General features: G+C 41.0%; 1 long non-coding RNA gene across 5 annotated transcripts in view; it reads right to left on the bottom strand.

The window, feature by feature from the left end:
• The window catches only part of LOC123612954 (uncharacterized), a 131925-nt gene that overhangs the window by 86059 nt on the left and 27419 nt on the right, over positions 1-18447 (bottom strand). The gene's annotated exons all lie outside the window — the stretch shown is intronic.

The following is an 18447-nucleotide window of genomic DNA, read 5'->3' as shown; positions in this document are numbered from 1 at the left end:
GAAGAGGGAGTGAAGTGCAAGCAAACGGGGCATCACCACATAGGTTCCTGAGCATCAGCAAAACACCAGGCAGATCTGGAGTGGAGGGTCTGGGAGGAGAGGAGGCTGAGGGAGGGGTGGTTCATTTTGGAGGGGCTCAGTCGCCCACCTCATCTGCTTGCATTCCGTTTTTAAGTCATTATCTGTTCACCTTCAGGAAATCTTGGATCCATTTCTTTCTGTTCCAGCTAAGTCTGGGATCCCTGGCTCCTTGCATGATGAAACTGTGAGCACAAAGCCCTGGCAGCAGGCCTTTTTTAGGAGGGAATGCCAAGTGGAGTGTATTCATTTCCTGTCTGCCAACGGTCTGTTCCAGGAAACCTAGGCTTTTTCCGTCATGCTCAGAACTCCTCCAGCCTCTTCTCGTCCCATTCCAAAGCCACTTCTTCAGTTTTTTAGTATTTGTTATAGCAACACCCTACTTCCAGGTACCAAAATCTACATTAGACTCTTAGTGTTACTGTAACAAATTATCGTAAACTTAATAGCCTAAAACAATACAAATATATTATCTTCAAGTCCTGGGGATCGGAAGTTTAAAAAGGGTCCGAAGGGCTGCATTCCTTCTGGAGGCTCTAGAGGATAATCTGTTTTCTTACCTTTTCCAACAGAGGCTTTCTGCATTCCCTGGCTCACGGCCCCTTCCTTCCTTCACAGCAGCTTTAAGGTGGGGGAGGGAGTGGGGCTACACAGGAGCAAAGTTTTCACCTACTGTTGAAATTAAGATGGTATTAGCCTGAACAAGCTTGTCAGACATTGCAACAATAATGGTAGTCCTCATAGAGCCCACTAGTAAAATAACTCAAAAATATATAGCAAAAGAGAAAAGGAAACAACGTGGTACAGTAGAAACGACGTAACAAAGACACAAAAAAGGTGATGGAGAGAAGAGTGAAGCCAGTAAGATGGCCAAATAAGATGCCCCGTGCTCACATCTACACATCAGCAACAACTTTGCATCCATCCATGGACCAAAGTGCCTTTTTGGAGCTGTGGGATCCAGCCAAGGGAGGAGTCTTGCCCACCCATTCATCAGGTCAAAAGCATACAGACCCCAGCCCTGGCTGTGGAATCTGCAGTGGCCCGTGGATTGGCACCAGGCCCTCCTGTCTGTGGTCTGGGAGCCCCTGGAGAACACTGTCTGAGACGATCACCCACAGATGGGAGAGCCCTGGTGGAAATCCAGGTTTCTAGTGAAGTCCCAGCACACAGTTGGAGAAAGAATAAAATCAAATTTGGATGCATTGGAGAGGGTAAGAGAACTAGTCTGATATTATCTGCATCACCCCTCCCCTAGAGTGGCCCAGCTCAGGGCCAAGAGACAGCGTCTTGGACCGTGATTTCTCCTGGGAGGAGGGGAGAAGTGAGAGGGTGTGGGTGAACTTCCCCAGCTCCCCAGTTATGTGGACACTGCCTTAGAGACCCATTTCTCTCCTGCTCCCTACAGAGTCCTGAGTCCTGAATGGCATGACTGAGGGGCAAGAGGAGGCTGGGGGAGTGGGGGAGCAGCAGACAGAACTCTGCAGGGCATTAGAGGGATGCAGATTCCAGTAACTGTGTCGCAGACTCCGAGAAGCCACAAGCCACTCAAGACAGCTTCGCTGCAGATCCCCCTAACTGGCCCGTGGGCCCCCAGCCCTCTATGAGCCTCACACACACAATGCCTCCAGCCTGTGGCTGGCTCCCTGTGAGTGCTCCCAACAAGGGCAAGGGCGAGCTCTGGCAGACAGCCAGTGAGCACAGGCAGAAAGCCAGCCTGAATCTGTGAGCCAGGGAGAGGCCAACTGGGGCTTCAGCTCCAGCCCTGAGAAAGCTAGAGAGGTTGTGAGCACGTGGCCTGGGGTGCTGTGGGAATGAGAGAAGGCAGGCAAGTAGCAGAATTCTGACACAAGAGGGAGTCTGAAGCTTGGAGCAGGCATACTCTCAAAAGTTCTGAGAGAGCCACAAAATCCCTAGCAGGGCAATGGATGGTGTTTCTCTCCTGAAGTCACTCAGTAAAGGCTGGAGGGAGTGGCGGCTACTTCAGATTCACAGAAAGCAACACAAGACTTCAAGGAACATGAAAAATCAAGGAGACATGACACCATCAAAGGATCTCAATAATCTTCCAGTAACTGACCCCAAAGACACAGAAATCTATGATTTACCTGTAAAAGAATTTAAAACGGCCTTTTTAAAGAAAGCTCAATCAGCTACAAGAACAGAGAAAGACAATTCAACAAAATCAGGTAAAAAAAATACACAAACAAAAATTAGAAGTTTAACAAAGTGGGGAGAGGGTATAGCTCGAGGTAGGGAGGGTATAGCTCAAGTGGTAGAGTGTATGTTTAGCATGCACTAGGTCCTGGGTTCAATCCCCAGTGCCTCCTCTAAAAATAAATAAATAAACCTAATTATCTCCCTCCCTACCTAAAAATAAATAAAATTTAAAAAAAAAAAAAGAAGTTTAACAAAGAGATAGAAATCATTAAAAAAAAAAAAATGGGGAGGGTGCTCCACAATGAATGTAATGAAAAATACAATAGACATCACCAGCAGCAGAACGGATCAAGAAGAATTTGTGAAATAAAAGGCAGGACCTTTGAAATTATTAGTAGGAGGAGAACAGAGAAAAAAGAATTTAAAAGAGTGAAGAAAACCTCTGTGAGCTATGGCATACCATCACAAGAAACCATCTGTGAATTATGGGAGTCCTAGAAGGAGAAGAGGGGGAGACGGGGTGGGGGGGAGAAAGCTTATTTAAAGAAATAATGGCTGAGAACCTGACAAATCTGGAGAGAGATCTGGATAGTCAAGTTTGTGACATTCATAAAGCCCCAAACAAACTCAAACAGATCTTGGCCAAGATACACTGTAACAAAACTGTCAAAAATCAAAGACAAAGAGAGAGTCTTACAAGCAGAAGGAGAAAAGAATCTTGTATCTTTAAAAAGAAGCTCCCATGATGTTGTCAGTGAAAGGGTGTATTTTATCAAGTGCTTTTTCTACATCTACTGAGAGAATCGTATGATTTTTATCATTCATTCTATGAATGTGGTGTGTCACATGTATTGATTTGTGTGTGTTGAACCATCCTTGCATCCCACTGAGAAATCCCACTTGATCATGGTACAGATCCTTCTCATGTGCTCTTGGATTCAGCTTGCTAATACTTTACTGAGAATTTTTGCATCTATATTCATCAGGAACATGGGCTTGTAGGTTTCTTTTCTTGTAGTGTCCTTATCTAGATTTGATATCAGGGGAATGCTGGCCTCGTCCAATTAGTGTTCCCATCTGTTCAATTAATTTTTTTGGAAGAGTTTGAGAAAACTTGGCATTAATTCATTTTTACTAGGTTCCAGTCTTTTCTCGATGGTTGTTTAGCATTCAGTTCTAGTTTCGTTGTAGTTGCAAGAAGAGGCAAGCTCATGGTCCTACCACTCCGCCATCTTGACTGGAACTCTAATTCATCTTTAAATATTTGGTAGAATTCATCAGGGAAACTTTCTGGTCCTGGGCTTTTCCTTGTTAGAAGATTTTTCGTTACTGATTCAATCTTCTTACTTATTATTGGTCTGTTCAGATTATCTACTTCGTGATTTGGTTTTGGTAGGTTGTATATTTCTAGGAATTTATCCATTACTTCTAGGTTATCCAATTGGTTGATGTGAATTGTTCATGTAGTCCCTTATAATCCTTTGCATTTCTGTGATATTTATTGTAATGGCCTTGAATTGCTTCCAAGCCAGTCTTCAAGGTTGTACAATGCTCCTATCCCTCCCACTGAAGAACTTCCCAGTCTCCTATCCCAGGCCCATCATGGGTGATCCAGTTATGGGTGTGAAGAGCCACACGTGGCCTTCAAACCCCTTCTTATTAATATTATCAGCAATTAGTTGATGATCTTGTAGTGTGTGTGTGTGTAAAGAGGGGTGGTCTGAGATGGGAAACTAGCGTAGTGGATTTTGCTGTCTAGTCTTTAGGTCCCTGAGATACGTGTGCCAGGAGGCAGATGTGGAGAGTCCCCGTCTCTGCTTCAAACATGGGAGATCCATTTTGATTTTGTTCATAAGTTTGGCTTCCCTGTATTCTTTTACTTGCAATAATATTTTTATAGATAATTATATATGTTGAAAACCATGGCATTCCATGATATTTGTATGCCTTGAAGTTCACTTAGCCTATGAAACAGTGGTTTTAAAACAAGTCTGTAAGTTCTTTTACACATGAAGATACGTGGTCTATGTTCCCTAGCCTTGCACATGGGAGCCTGAAAGGGAAAATGGGGAAATTCCTTGCATCTCCTTGACTTTGATGTCTCTACTTCCTTCCTTTTTCTACAGAAAGTGTTTTATTTCAAAAAAGCAGAACCTTTAATAACAGCTGTAAGTCACATCTTGTGGTCTGACTGGGAGAAGCCCTCACTTCACCCACCACCCTTGATCTTAGCAGGAAGGCAGACCAGCATCAACTCACACTTTTCTTTTTCATTTCCTGACATCCTCCTCAGGCCAGGGTGATGACTCAGCAGATTTATTACTCCATCCTGTGATTCACTCAAGAGAATACAGGACTCTCACCTACTGACTTTCTCCCTCTCCTTCCCTTTGAAGCACATCACCCCATCTCTGGTCACGATGGGCCATCGTAACAGAAGGGCAACCACACTCTCCCTTTAACCACTGCTTTGACAAGATCAGGAAAGATGGTGAAGCCAGAGAGGGCCAGGAGTGAGCCTGTCACACAGCTGCTCCTGGGCAGAGCCTGGGTGAGAATTCCAGCTGTGGACACCACATCCGGCTCCTTCCAGGACTCCAGCTCTGGACATGTGCCCCCTGTGCAGTTACTGGCCTCGATCCTTTCGGCAGCGTTTGAGGACCAGAATATCAAAGAGAGGGGGTCTCTTTGCAGGGTGTTTCCAGATATGATGGAGGGCAGAGGAGGAGACCCAGTATCTGGACTGCAAGACCCGGCTCAGCAGAAGCAGTGGGTATTGTGTAAAGCTGGCACCAAGAAACAACTAATTTCTATTCCCTACCTTTCCCAAGATGTGTTCTGAGATTATTTTAATTCTAAGGAGTGCGAGCTTTGTGTAACAACGTGAAGCACAGTTTTTCTTAGGTAACATTTTATCTTTTTAAAAATGGCTAGTATTCTAATTTAATGTGCCATGGAATTAATTCAATTAATTAATTTAATTTTGGTGGGTTTTAAATGTAAACCCTTGGACACATCACGTCACATGAATACCCTAAAAGCTGCAGGACACTCCTCTCCCCTCTTCCTCACTGTGTTGTCATTAAAAACATAAATAGTACACCAGAAACTAACACAACATTGTACATCAACTACACTTCAATTTAAATAAATAAATAAATAAATAAATAAATAAATAAATAAATAAAAACAAAGATTTAAAGAAACCTAAAATGTGTAGCATTGACTAGACATTTGGCAGTAGTACTAAGGATGCTAAGATCTCAGGTTGAAAAGATGGAAGTTCATGTTACAAATTGTCAAAGCTGTGATGTCCTGTCTTCTGAAAATGGTAGCTCTAGGGAGAGAATTTGAAAAATATACATTAGTGATGTGCTGGTTGTTTTTGTCTGCATTTGTTAAAATATTGCAAGAAAGAGATTAGTTCGGGAAAGAACTAATTGGTTTTTAAGTAGAAATGAAGTGGAATAAAGTCCCCAAGGCTGTTGGAAAAGCCATCTCTTTCTAGGTTCTGAATATTAAGGTAGTTAAAGAAAAAAATAAATAAAACAATTTCAGTAATGAAACTCAGGGAAAAAAAAAACAAACCTCTTATCTGGGTGAAGTAACTTAGGACAAAAATCAGTTTGAAGTTGTAGTCTTGCCATTTCAAATCCCATTAAGAGGAGGGAGAACGGGAAGCAAAAAGGAAAGAGAGAAAGGGAAAGAGAAAGGGGGAAGAAAAAGCAGAAACATAATTTGAGAAGTTCATCTAGCAAGAAACTTGGACTGTGGTTGCTGGGATATAGAACTGACTGGGTGGAAACATAACAGAAGCATGTTAGGTCATCAAAAGAAATATACTATATTGACATTAAAACCATGAATGAAGGAGCCTGGACTGAAAAAAAAAAAAAAAAAGAGAGAGAGAGAGAGAGAGAAGCCACTGACTTTTCAGAATGAAAACAAAGACCAAGGCCTGCCGCACAGCAAGCATTCTTCGAAGGCTGCAGAGATCCTGGAAGAACATGTCTCTCCTCTAATACAAGGAATGTTTACATACTGAGGTATGGAGAGGTTATTCTAGCTTATATATGAGTTAACTTGAATTTTATGCTAACTAAAATAGCCTGTTTGTGGCCTGTTAAACATATACTGTCCATCTGCTTTAATTTATTTTTAAAAAGGGCACATTGACCAGAAGTAAAGAATGTCCATGTTAAAAATAAAGATTAAATGCCCCCTCTTCCTGGGGCACCAATGCTGATCCCCCTTTGGTGATAAGACTCCTTTCGCAGGTGCCAAGGCCATGCTGACTTGCCGCGTACGTGCTGATGTGTGGGTGTGTGGGTGTGTTTAAAGCTTGAAGAAATATATCCCTGATTTAATTTTCTTTGTCCTGACAAGATATAAAACTGTGCTGGAAACCATGCTTCTCCCAAGCAGTTTCTCAGAGTAATCAGGGAAGTAGGCTTCCAGGCTAGTCCTCAGTTTGGCTCAAATAAAACCCTTGTCTATTTTTATCATTGATTGTTTATTGATTGTTTTTGTCAGCACCTCCACACCCATGTCAAAGGTGGCCAAGGAGAATAATGTCAAAGGAGGGGCCTCACAAGGGCAATCAGGAGCCAGGACTGGAAAGACAAAAGAGCTTACCAGATTGCAGAATCCAGCCTCATCAAGGGTGAGGGGCTTTTACAACGCAGAGCACTGGACACTGGTGTCTACCATCTTCCCTGCCATGACTGAGCGTGTTGACTATAAGCAGCCTGATATATTGCGTAAGGTGCAAAGAGTTTGTCTTTCTAGTTCACAGGTCACTGGACAGAGCAGATCCATATCCTCACCTGACAGAAGGGACTGCCTGCCGTCCAGACATCCTGGACATTTAGGTTGAGATATGGAGAGGACTTTGGGAGTAGGTTCATTGTGTTAACCTATGTTGAGAAGTGAGCAAAGGATAAACTATGACAGAAAACTATCAGTTCTCACCAAAAGTCACGTGCTCCTCTTCATTTCCCAGCCTCCTTTGCACTGAGACTAGTCATAGGATGAACGAAGGCCAATAAGATGTAGATAGATGTGGTGTGAGATGCTTCCATGCCTGGTTCTTTAAAACATCCTACACAATCTATCAAGCCTCTCTCCCCTTGCCTCAGTGAACTTGGGGGCCACACGTTTCAGATAGTGGCTATAATTGACAAGCAAGCTGGATCTCCGAGTCACTCTTCAGAAGAGAGTGCCCTTGGCAAAGCAACCTGATTGCTATCAGATGGTGACATAAACAGAAAATAAATATCTGTTGCAGTAAGCCACTGTGATTTTCATGGTTATTGTTGTTAGTTTTACCATGCTAGTTTACTGTGACCAATGGATCAGGGAAACACTTTCAGCACTCTGTGCCTCAGTTTTATCCTTTGTACAAGAGTTTAAAGCTGATTGCTCCAAGGGGATTATATTAGCTAATGTAACAATGAGTTTTTTAAATAAAAGGGTTTTTTTTTTTTCTTTTTCAGGGCAACTCTTTGAGAAGCAGGCTTCACTTTTATAAAGCATTTCACAGAAACCACTTAAATTCCCTAAGCTTTTGTTTTCTCATTTTAAAAAGGATGTAAAATACCTAATTTGTAGGTTTCTTGAGAGAAAGTCAATGAGTCAACCCACATGAAATGACATAATACCACAGCAGTGTTGATTACAGAAGTTAGCGTTGTTTTATATGACTGGGTAAAGAAGATGTGGTATATTTATACAATGGAATACTATTCAGCCATAAAAACTGACAACATAATGCCATTTGCAGCAACATGGATGTTCCTGGAGAACGTCATTCTAAAAGAAGTAAGCCAGAAAGAGAAAGAAAAACACCATATGAGGACAAGGCCAAGATGGTGGAGTAGTAGGATGCTCGTAGCTCACCCTATCCCACAAATACACCAAGACTCACACCCACGGACCCACTCAGCCAACCAGAGCACCTACGGAACTCTGACAGAACACTGTCCTCTTCAAAAGACAAAGACACCAAAAATCTGGTAGGAGAAAGGAAAAAAAGAAAGACAAAAAGGCAAAACAGTGCAGGACGGGTCCCGCAGGGAGGGAGTGGCAAAGAAGGGCTGGCACTCGTTCGCTGGGCCTCCCCTCTCCAACGGAGAGGCCAGTGGGATGGAGGGGGAGCCTCTGAGGCTCGGATCTGTACGGAGCAGCCCTTGACCAACAGAACTAAGTTAAACGGGCACAGAAGGTCCCTGCGACACCCAGCCCGGGACCTAAGCTGGGAGCTGGGGGCCAGGACAGGCTGCCTGAGGCAGGCGGAGGATGGGGACGGCTGCACGGAGGCAGCCCCAGGGGACTGCAGGGTGCTGCGCAACGTGGATGAGTGGGTGCACAGGGCAGAACAACCTAAGCCCTCCATAAAACAGCACGGCTGATGTGCCCTAGGGGGAAGGGTGCATACCCCCATCTCTGAAAACCCACGGAAGGTTTTCAGTGAGGAGAGGTGGGGCTCAGGTGCTGCCGCCATAGCCTCCGGCGCTTGGCACCCAGGTTGCGGTGGGGGCAAAACCTGAATCCGCACCTGGGGGCTCAGCAGCCTCAAAGGCCAGGCAGTGACTTGTCTGCAGCCCGAGTCAAATAGGATCCTTCCGCCCCGGTGCCTCGCAAAGTTCAGGCGCCAGGACAAACAAGGAGATGAGTTTGGACACGGAGCAGGGGGCGGGGCCGATCCACGGTCTTCCTGGGCCGCCTGCAGAGCCCGGACCCGGGGCGGAGTGCGCGGCGGCGCAGAGCGACCGGCGCCAGGAGACAGCGGGTGCCCCCCCCACCCCCGCATTTCTGGCAGGAACGCTGTGCTGGGAGGGGGCGTGATCTGCTTGTCGACAGGCACTGGGAGCAGCACAGACCATGGCGCCAACGGAGGGCCTCTGGAAACAGCAAGCTGAGTTCGCCAAACAGGGCAAAGACAGAAAGACTTCTCATTAAGAGCACACGGTCTCCAGGAGAACACCACCCCCACCCCCGTTTTTTTAAATCTGTTTTTACCTGTTGTATTTTCTATTACCTTTTTAATTTTTACTTTTTAAACAATTATATATCCTCCTAGTTTTAATCCCTTTTAAATTTTTCTTTTAAAATAATATTATTTTGAAAGATCCATGTCATGTTATTTTTATCTGTCTTGGTTTTGATCTCCTGTTACTGATTATACACAGGTTTCAAATATATTTTTTTCCTCTTTTCTCCTTTTTTAAAGGTTTTTAAGCGACGTCTCAACCTGATTGCTATTCTGCTTCAACTTGCTCTTCAATTATTCATTATACACTGTTTCCAAACCTTTTTTTTCTCCCCTTTTTCAAAATTCTCTCTTTATCATATCTTTTTTTATGTTTATTTCTATTACCTTTTTAATTTCTACTTTCTAAACAATTGTATATGCTTCTAGTTTTAATTCCTTTTAAATTTTTCTTTTAAAGTAGTTATATTATTATTTTTTTAAAAATCCACCTGATTTCATTTTCATTTCTTTTGGGTTTGATCTCCTGTTATTGATTATAAATAGGTTTCAGATATCATTTTTTGATCTTTTTATCTTTTTTTAAAGGGTTTTTAAAAAGATGTCTCAACTTGAATGCTAGTCTGATTCAAATTGCTCTTCTATAATTGATTATACACTGTTTTCAAACCTATTTTTCTCCCTTCTTTTAAAATTCTCTCTCCTTTTTTATTTTTTAAGTTTTATTTCTACATAGGCATTAGATATATAAATAAATAAACTCCTTTAAGGATCACAATAGATAACTGATACTCCATAAGCCACAGTGCCAGAGAGATATGAGCAAGATGAAGAAGCAGAGAAACCATTCCCAATTAAAAGAACAAGAGAAATCCCCTGAAAGAATGATCAATGAAATAGACATCGATAGCCTACTAGATCAAGATTTCAAAAAAGGAGTGATCAAAGTATTGAAGGAACTAAAAGAGATAGTGTTTAGAGATATAAAATATGTCAAAATGAAATCAAAGCTATAAAGAAGAGCCAAGTAGAACTGGTAAACTCATTGGCTGATACGAGAATGGATCTAAAGGCTGTGCAAAGCAGACTAGATAATGCAGAGGAATGAATTAGTTACCTAGAATACAGGACAACAGAAAGCACCCAATCAGAACAACTGCAAGATAAACAAATAAAAACAAATGAAAGCAACATAAGGGACCTATGGGATAATACAAAGCATGCCAATCTTCGCATAATAGGGGTTCTGGAAGGGGAAGAAAGATCAAAGGGGGTTGAAAAGGTTTTTGAAGAAATCATGACTGAAAACTTCCCAAACTTAAAGAAGGAATCAGATATCCAAGTACAGGAAGTTCAAAAGGTCCCAAACAAGAAGAACCCAAACAGACCCATACCAAAACATATCATAATCAAGATGGCCAGAGCCAAGGATAAAGAAATGATCCTAAAGGCAGCAAGAGAAAAGCAAAGAGTGAGTTACAAGGGAACCCCCATAAGGCTCTCAGCTGATTTCTCTACACAAACACTACAGGCCAGAAGGGAGTGGCAAGATATATTCAAAGTCCTGAATGAAAAAAAAGATGCAGCCTAGGATACTTTATCCAGCAAGGCTATCCTTTAGGATAGAAGGAGAGATAAAGAATTTCACAAATAAGCAAAAACTAAAAGAGTTTAGCAAAACTAAACCCATGCTAAAAGAAATATTGAAAGGTCTACTCCAAATAGAAAAGCAGCAGGATGCTACAGAAATGAGAAACTCTTAACTGGAAAGGTGATAACTCATGAATTACAAATAAAATAAACACGAAATTGTAAAAGAAGACATCTATATCACTAAAAGTGGGAGAAGGAAGCAAGAAAATATAGAGTATCTTTTTTTCTTTCTTTTTAAAATTTTTTATTTTCTGTAGGATGGGTTTGAGATATAGTAATGGGCTAATAGACTTACAGAAAAGGGTAACCACAAGCCAAAAACCTACAAGGGAGTCACAAAAACTAAATAAAATCCATGATAATACAAAGGAAAATTACCAAACCACAAAAGGAAGATGAAAGGACCAAAGAAGAAATACCAAATCAACTGCAAAGATAAGTTCAAAATGGCAATAAACACACATCTATCATTAATTACTGTAAATGTTAATGGACTAATGCTCCAGTCAAAAGACACAGAGTGGCAGACTGGATAATAAAGCAAGAATCTTCAATATGCTGCATACAAGAGACCCACTTTAGGGAGAAGGATACATATAGATTGAGAGTAAAAGGATGGAAAAGGATATTCCATGCAAATGGAAAAGCCAAAAAAGCAGGTGTTGCAGTACTGATTTCAGACAAAATAGACTTTAAAACAAAGACCATAAAGAAAGATAAAGAAGGACATTTTATAATGATTAAAGGCGTGATACAAGATGAGGATATTACACTCGTAAATATATATGCACCCAATATAGGACCACCTAAATACATAAAACAATTACTAACAGAGATAAAGGGGGATATTGATGGGAATACAATCATAGTTGGAGATTTTAACACCACGTTAACATCACTAGACAGATCTTCCAGACAGAAAATAAACAAGGCAACAGAGAAAATAAATAATACAATAGAAAAACTAGATTTGGTGGATATTTTCAGAGCATTACACCCCCCCCCAAAATAGGATATACATTCTTTTCAAGTGCACATGGAACATTTTCTAGGATTGATCATGTACTTGGGCACAAAAGGAGCCTCAACAATTTTAAGAAGATAGAAATTATCTCAAGCATCTTTACTGACCACAATGCCATGAAACTAGAAATAAACAACAGAGGAACAAAGGAGAAAAAAAGGAAAGCATGGAGATTAAACAATATACTATTAAAAAAACCAATGGGTCAATGGGGAAATCAAAGCTGAAATTAAAAAATACCTTGAGACAAATGAAAATGAAAGCACAGCCACACAAAATTTATGGGACACAGCAAAGGCAGTGCTAAGAGGGAAGTTTATAGCGATACAGGCCTTCCTCAAAAAAGAAGAACAATCTCAAATAAACAATTTAGCCCACCAACTAAAAGAACTAGAAAAAGAAGAACAAAAAACCCCAAAAGGCAGCAGAAGGAAGGAAATTATAAAGATCAGGGAGGAAATAAATAAAACAGAGATTAAAAAAAATTGAAAAAATCAATCAAACCAAAAGCTAGTTTTTTGAAAAAGTAAATAAAATTGACAAACCTCTGGCCAAACTCACAAAGAATAAAAAAGAGAGAGCACAAATTAGCAAAATAAGAAAGGAAAATGGAGAAATTACAACAAATAAAATAGAAATACAGAATATCATACGAGAATATTATGAAGAACTATATGGAACCAAACTGGGTAACCTAGAGGAGATGGACAAGTTTCTGGAAACATCCAGTCCACCAAGACTGAATCAAGAAGAAACTGACCCCTTGAGCAAACCAATCACTAGAAATGAAATCGAAATAGCAATAAAAAAACCTCCCTACAAATAAAAGTCCAAGACCGGACGGCTTCACTGGGGAATTCTACCAAATACAAAGAAGAATTCATACCAATCCTTCTCAAACTACTCCAGAAGATTGAAAAGGAGGGAATACTCCCCAACTCATTCTATGAAGCCACCACCACCCTGATACCAAAACCAGGCAAAGACACTACCAAAAAAGAGAATTATAGACCAATATCACTGATGAACATAGATGCCAAAATCCTCACCAAAATATTAGCAAATAGAATCCAACAACACATAGAAAAGATTATACATCATTATCAAGTGGGGTTCATCCCAGGGACACAAAGGTGGTTCAACATACACAAATCAATGTAATACATCACATCAACAAGAGAAAGGACAAAAACCACATGATCATCTCAATAGATGCAGACAAAGCATTTGATAAAACTCAACACCCATTTATGATAAAAACTCTCACCAAGGTGGATATAGAGGGAACATATCTCAACATAATAAAAGCTATATATGACAAACCTACAGCCAGCATAGTACTCGACGGTGAAAAACTCAAAAGCTTCCCACTAAAATCTGGGACAAGACAAGGATTCCCACTATCACCACTCCTATTCAACACAGTCTTGGAAGTCCTAGCCACAGCAATCAGGCAAGAGAGAGAAATAAAAGGGATCCAAATTGGAAAAGAAGAGGTAAAAGTGTCACTATATGCCGACGACATGTTACTATATATAGAAAACCCTAAAAGGTCCACACAAAAACTACTAGAGCTGATCGAAGAATTCAGCAAAGTAGCAGGTTACAAGATTAACGTTCAAAAATCAGTTGCATTTCTTTACACTAACGATGAATCAACAAAAAAAGAAAGTAAAGAAACAATCCCCTTTAAAATAGCACCCAAAGTAATAAAATACCTAGGAATAAATCTAACCAAGGAGGTGAAAGAATTATACACAGAAAACTATAAACCATTGATGAAGGAAATTAAAGAAGACTTTAAAAATGGAAAGATATCCCATGCTCCTAAATTGGAAGAATCAATGTTGTTAAAAATCAATTGCCCAAGGCAATCTACAGATTTAATGCAATCCCTATCAAATTACCCAGGACATATTTCACAGAACTAGAACAAATCATAATAAAATTTATATGGAACCATCAAAGACCTAGAATTGCCAAAGCATTACTGAAGACAAAGAAAGAGGCTAGAGGAATAACTCTCCCAGACTTCAGACAATACTATAGAGCTACAGTCACCAAGACAGCATGGTATTGGTACAAAAACAGACATATAGACCAATGGAACAGAATAGAGAGCCCAGAAATGAACCCACAAACTTTTGGTCAACTCATCTTCAACAAAGGAGGCAAGAATATACAATGGAATAAAGACAGTCTCTTCAGCAAATGGTGTTGGGAAAACTGGACAGCAGCATGTAAAGCAATGAAGTTAGAACACTCCCTTACACCATACACAAAAATAAACTCAAAATGGATCAAAGACTTAAACATAAGACAAGATACAATAAACCTCCTAGAAGAAAATATAGGCAAAACATTATCTGACATACATCTCAAAAATGTTCTCCTAGAACAGTCTACTCAAGCAATAGAAATAAAAGCAAGAATAAACAAATGGGACCTAATGAAACTTACAAGCTTCTGCACAGCAAAGGAAACCATAAGTAAAACAAAAAGACAACCTACAGAATGGGAGAAATTTTTTGCAAATGAAACCGACAAAGGCTTGATCTCCAGAATATATAAGCAGCTCATATGACATAATAAGAAACAACCAAACAACCCAATCCAAAAATGGGCAGAAGTCCTAAACAAGCAATTCTCCAAGGAAGACATACAAATGATCAATAGGCACATGAAAAAATGCTCAATATCACTAATTATCAGAGAAATGCAAATCAAAACTACAATGAGGTATCACCTCACACCAGTCAGAATGGCCATCATTCAAAAATCCACAAATGACAAATGCTGGAGAGGCTGTGGAGAAAGGGGAACCCTCCTACACTGCTGGTGGGAATGCAGTTTGGTGCAGCCACTGTGGAAAAGTATGGAGATTCCTCAAAAGACTAGGAATAGACTTACCATATGACCCAGGAATCCCACTCTTGGGCATATATCCAGAAGGAACCCTACTTCAGGATGACACCTGCACCCCAATGTTCATAGCAGCACTATTTACAATAGCCAAGACATGGAGACAGCCTAAATGTCCATCAACAGATGACTGGATAAAGAAGTGGTGGTATATTTATACAATGGAATACTACTCAGCCATAAAAACCGACAACATAATGCCATTTGCAGCAGCATGGATGCTCCTGGAGAATGTCACTCTAAGTGAAGTAAGCCAGAAAAAGAAAAATACCATATGAGACTGCTCATATGTGGAATCTAAAAAAAAACAAAAACAAAAACAAACAAACAAAGCATAAATACAAAACAGAAATTGACTCACAGACAGAATATAAACTTGTGGTTGCCAAGGGGGCGGGGGCGTGGGAAGAGAGACTGGGATTTCAAAATTGTAGAATAGATAAACAAGATTATACTGTACAGCACAGGGAAATATAAACAAGATCTTATGGTAGCTCACAGCGAAAAAAAATGTGACGATAAATATATGTACGTTCATGTATAACTGAAAAATTGTACTCTACACTGGAATTTGACACAACATTGTAAAATTACTATTACTCAATTTAACAATGTTTAAAAAAAAAGAAGTTAGCGCTGTTTTTGAGAAACTGCTATTTGCTAGGCATGCCTGAAGTTTGATACTAACATACATTTGGGGGGGTGTGTAATTTTCCTCCAAAAGCAACAAGAAACTGCAGACATGGTCCCAGTGACCCTTGAGAAACAGAGGCAGCAGTCCCTATGTGGTCCTGTTTTACACAAGGGCTTCAGCGTGGTGAAGTTTTCACAAGATAGGGAGTCAAGAGACAGACGTTCTAAAATCAATTGAGCCTAACACGTCACGTTGCATTAGGGATTTTCCTACTGGTCCCCCAGCCTCAGGTCTCTATTGCTTTCTTTTTTTTTAAGAAAGGTTTGAAATAAAATGAATGTTTATGTTTCTTTCAAGGGGAAATCTGGAGCAGAGTTGCAAAACAAAACCAAGAGTCCTGATTCCTGGTATCTTTGTCCACTGATGATTAATCATTCTTTGGAAAGTACTTAGGAAGCTAAGATTTTGCTTTCACAGTGGAGGACTCATGTCCTGCCCATTACTTAGAGCCATTCCTGAATGTTAGCCCCACGTTGATCAGACACCAGGCCGGAAGCAAATAGTAGATCTAGCTCAGGTCACCCCTGAGTGATAAACTCCCAAGGAGGAGAAACAAAGCAGCCCGGGAAGCTGCTCGTGCTTGACAGAGACAGCGAGGCTTCTGCACGGAACAGCTGCTGAACAAATGTGTTTAAAGATTTAGCTTACTTATTCCCACTGAGGTTTCTCTGATCCAGACTAAATCCAAAGCTTTGGAGAAAAGCACAAAAACGCACAGTCACTTGCTAATAGGGCCTTCTAAACACCCAGCAGAGGTAGGAAATTATTCCCAATAAGGGAACATAATCATTCAACCATTTCACGTCAAGCGCATTCCGAACTTGTTATATTTGAGACCTCGCACCCTCCACGCGTGCAGCTCAGGCATTTCTGAGAAACCATCCCTAGTATAACACAACTTTACTTGGAAATGGTTGGGAAAATTGGGGAGAATGTGCGGAGGAAGCCATCTGGCCAGACTCAGTCCTTTTCTAGCATCCTCTGCACCCCACCCCCAAATCAGCCCCATTTCCAAATACTATAATGTGAATTTCCACTTACTGAGTTTCTATAGTGACCCAGTCACTATATATGTGTATAATGGAGCACTTTATAGAGAGACACTCGTTCAATTCACACAACAATCCTCTGAGACAGTCATAACTATTATCTATATCTTAACCTAGCAGAGAGTGGTTAGTAAGTTGTCCACAGTATCAAAGCTACTTAGTGGCAGAGCCATCATCCAAATTCAGGATCCTGATTCCAGAGTCCACACTATACCACCTCATCTGGAGCTGTGTAGGAAAGAACAAGGAAGATCCAGGGTTTCTGGTCACTATTTGGTCCCTTTGTAGATAATTGCTGGCCAATTATTATAGATGGGAGCTTGGAGAACACGTAGGCAAGGGTACTCTCTTAATCCTGTGCCCATGACCAGTCAGCCACATTACTGTCCTCTGTTCATGCAAGGTAAGACCTTGAAGTCCTTCTTAACACACTTCTCTGTGCCAACTGTACCAATCAATCAATTTGATGTTTGAGTGTACAGGAAAAACCCAGAAACAAGCTTGCAGTGCCTCCGTACCAGTATTCAATTCTGTATTCACCATGTGACCCCATTAAAGACTTTAATTAAGGATTTCATTAAAAGCCCATTAATGACCACCTTCCCTTGAACCATCCCCTACTGTGGGGTCTGGTGTTGTGCACAAAGAGGATACATGTGGGTTCTGGTCTCCTCTTTTTCTTTGATGTTTTTAGCTATCAGGCATCTTGCCTGCACTGTGTGCTCAGGGAGCAAGGCTGAACTAGATCTGTGGTTTTCCAAATGTGTTCCTTGAATCTCTGGGGTGTGAGGGCATGGGGGCCACCTATTCAAACAGACCCAATCCACTATGGTGTATTTGATGAACAGACTTTGGCTATTTGATTCTACTTGGAAAAAGGCTTCAGCAACTAAGCAAATAGTTTAGAAATGGACAGGACCCTCCATACCATTTTCCATCAGGGCTGCACCAATTTACACTCCCACCAACAGTGTACGAGGGTTTCCTCTTCTCCACGTCCTTGCCAACACTTATTATGCCTTGTCTTTTTTATAAAAGCCATCCTAACAGGTGTGGGGTGATATCTCATTATGGCTTTGATTTCTGTTTCTGGGAGATGTTTGTCAAAGTGTACAAACTTTCAGTTATAAGATGAATGAGTTCTGGGGGGTCAAACATAGAGCAAAGTAACTCTAGTTAACAGTACTATATTATAAACTTGAAATCTGCTGTGAGAGTAGATCTTAACAATTCTCACCACCCCCCCCCCAAAATGTAACTGTGTGTGGTGATAGAGGTGATGGATGTGTGAGTTAGCTTGATTGCAATCATCATTCAGCAATGCATGTAAATATCAAACCATCACACCATGCACCTTAAATACATATGATCTTAATTTGTCAAATATTCCTCAATAAAGCTGAGTAAAGAATGCACAGGAAGTCATGATCAATGGAACTATTCAGTTTTGATGTCCTATGACACTAAAATCCCAGGGCACTAAGATTCTATGACCAGAAGATTCAACTATGAGGGTGAGGTTCTCATGTGCTACGATTTCTGGGTTCCCAGAGACACAGAAATGTTCAGAGCTGCTGAGATCTCTCTGCATTTGGGTGGGAGCCTAGCAAAAGTTTGAGGGGCCCCTTTCTGGCCTCCAAAATCCTAAAGACCACCACATGAACCCAGAGACCAAGGGAGGGTTCTTGAATCTCCTCATCTCCTCATGCCCTTGGTTTCCCTGCTTCTTTCTCTCACTGCAGATGGTTCATCTGAGAGAAAGCAGAGTTTGTAAAAATAACCCTCTCAGGCTACCATCTGTGCTCAGTCACTCCACAAACACAAGATGAATAAAAAATGTGTCAAGTGCCCTCCCCCTAGTTTGCCTCTTAGGTTC

The sequence above is a fragment of the Camelus bactrianus genome, chromosome 16 (genome assembly GCF_048773025.1).
Source record: "Camelus bactrianus isolate YW-2024 breed Bactrian camel chromosome 16, ASM4877302v1, whole genome shotgun sequence".
Classification (NCBI taxonomy): Eukaryota; Metazoa; Chordata; class Mammalia; order Artiodactyla; family Camelidae; genus Camelus; species Camelus bactrianus.
The sequence above is the reverse complement of the archived record's forward strand: the minus strand, read 5'-3'. Positions and strand labels throughout refer to the sequence as shown.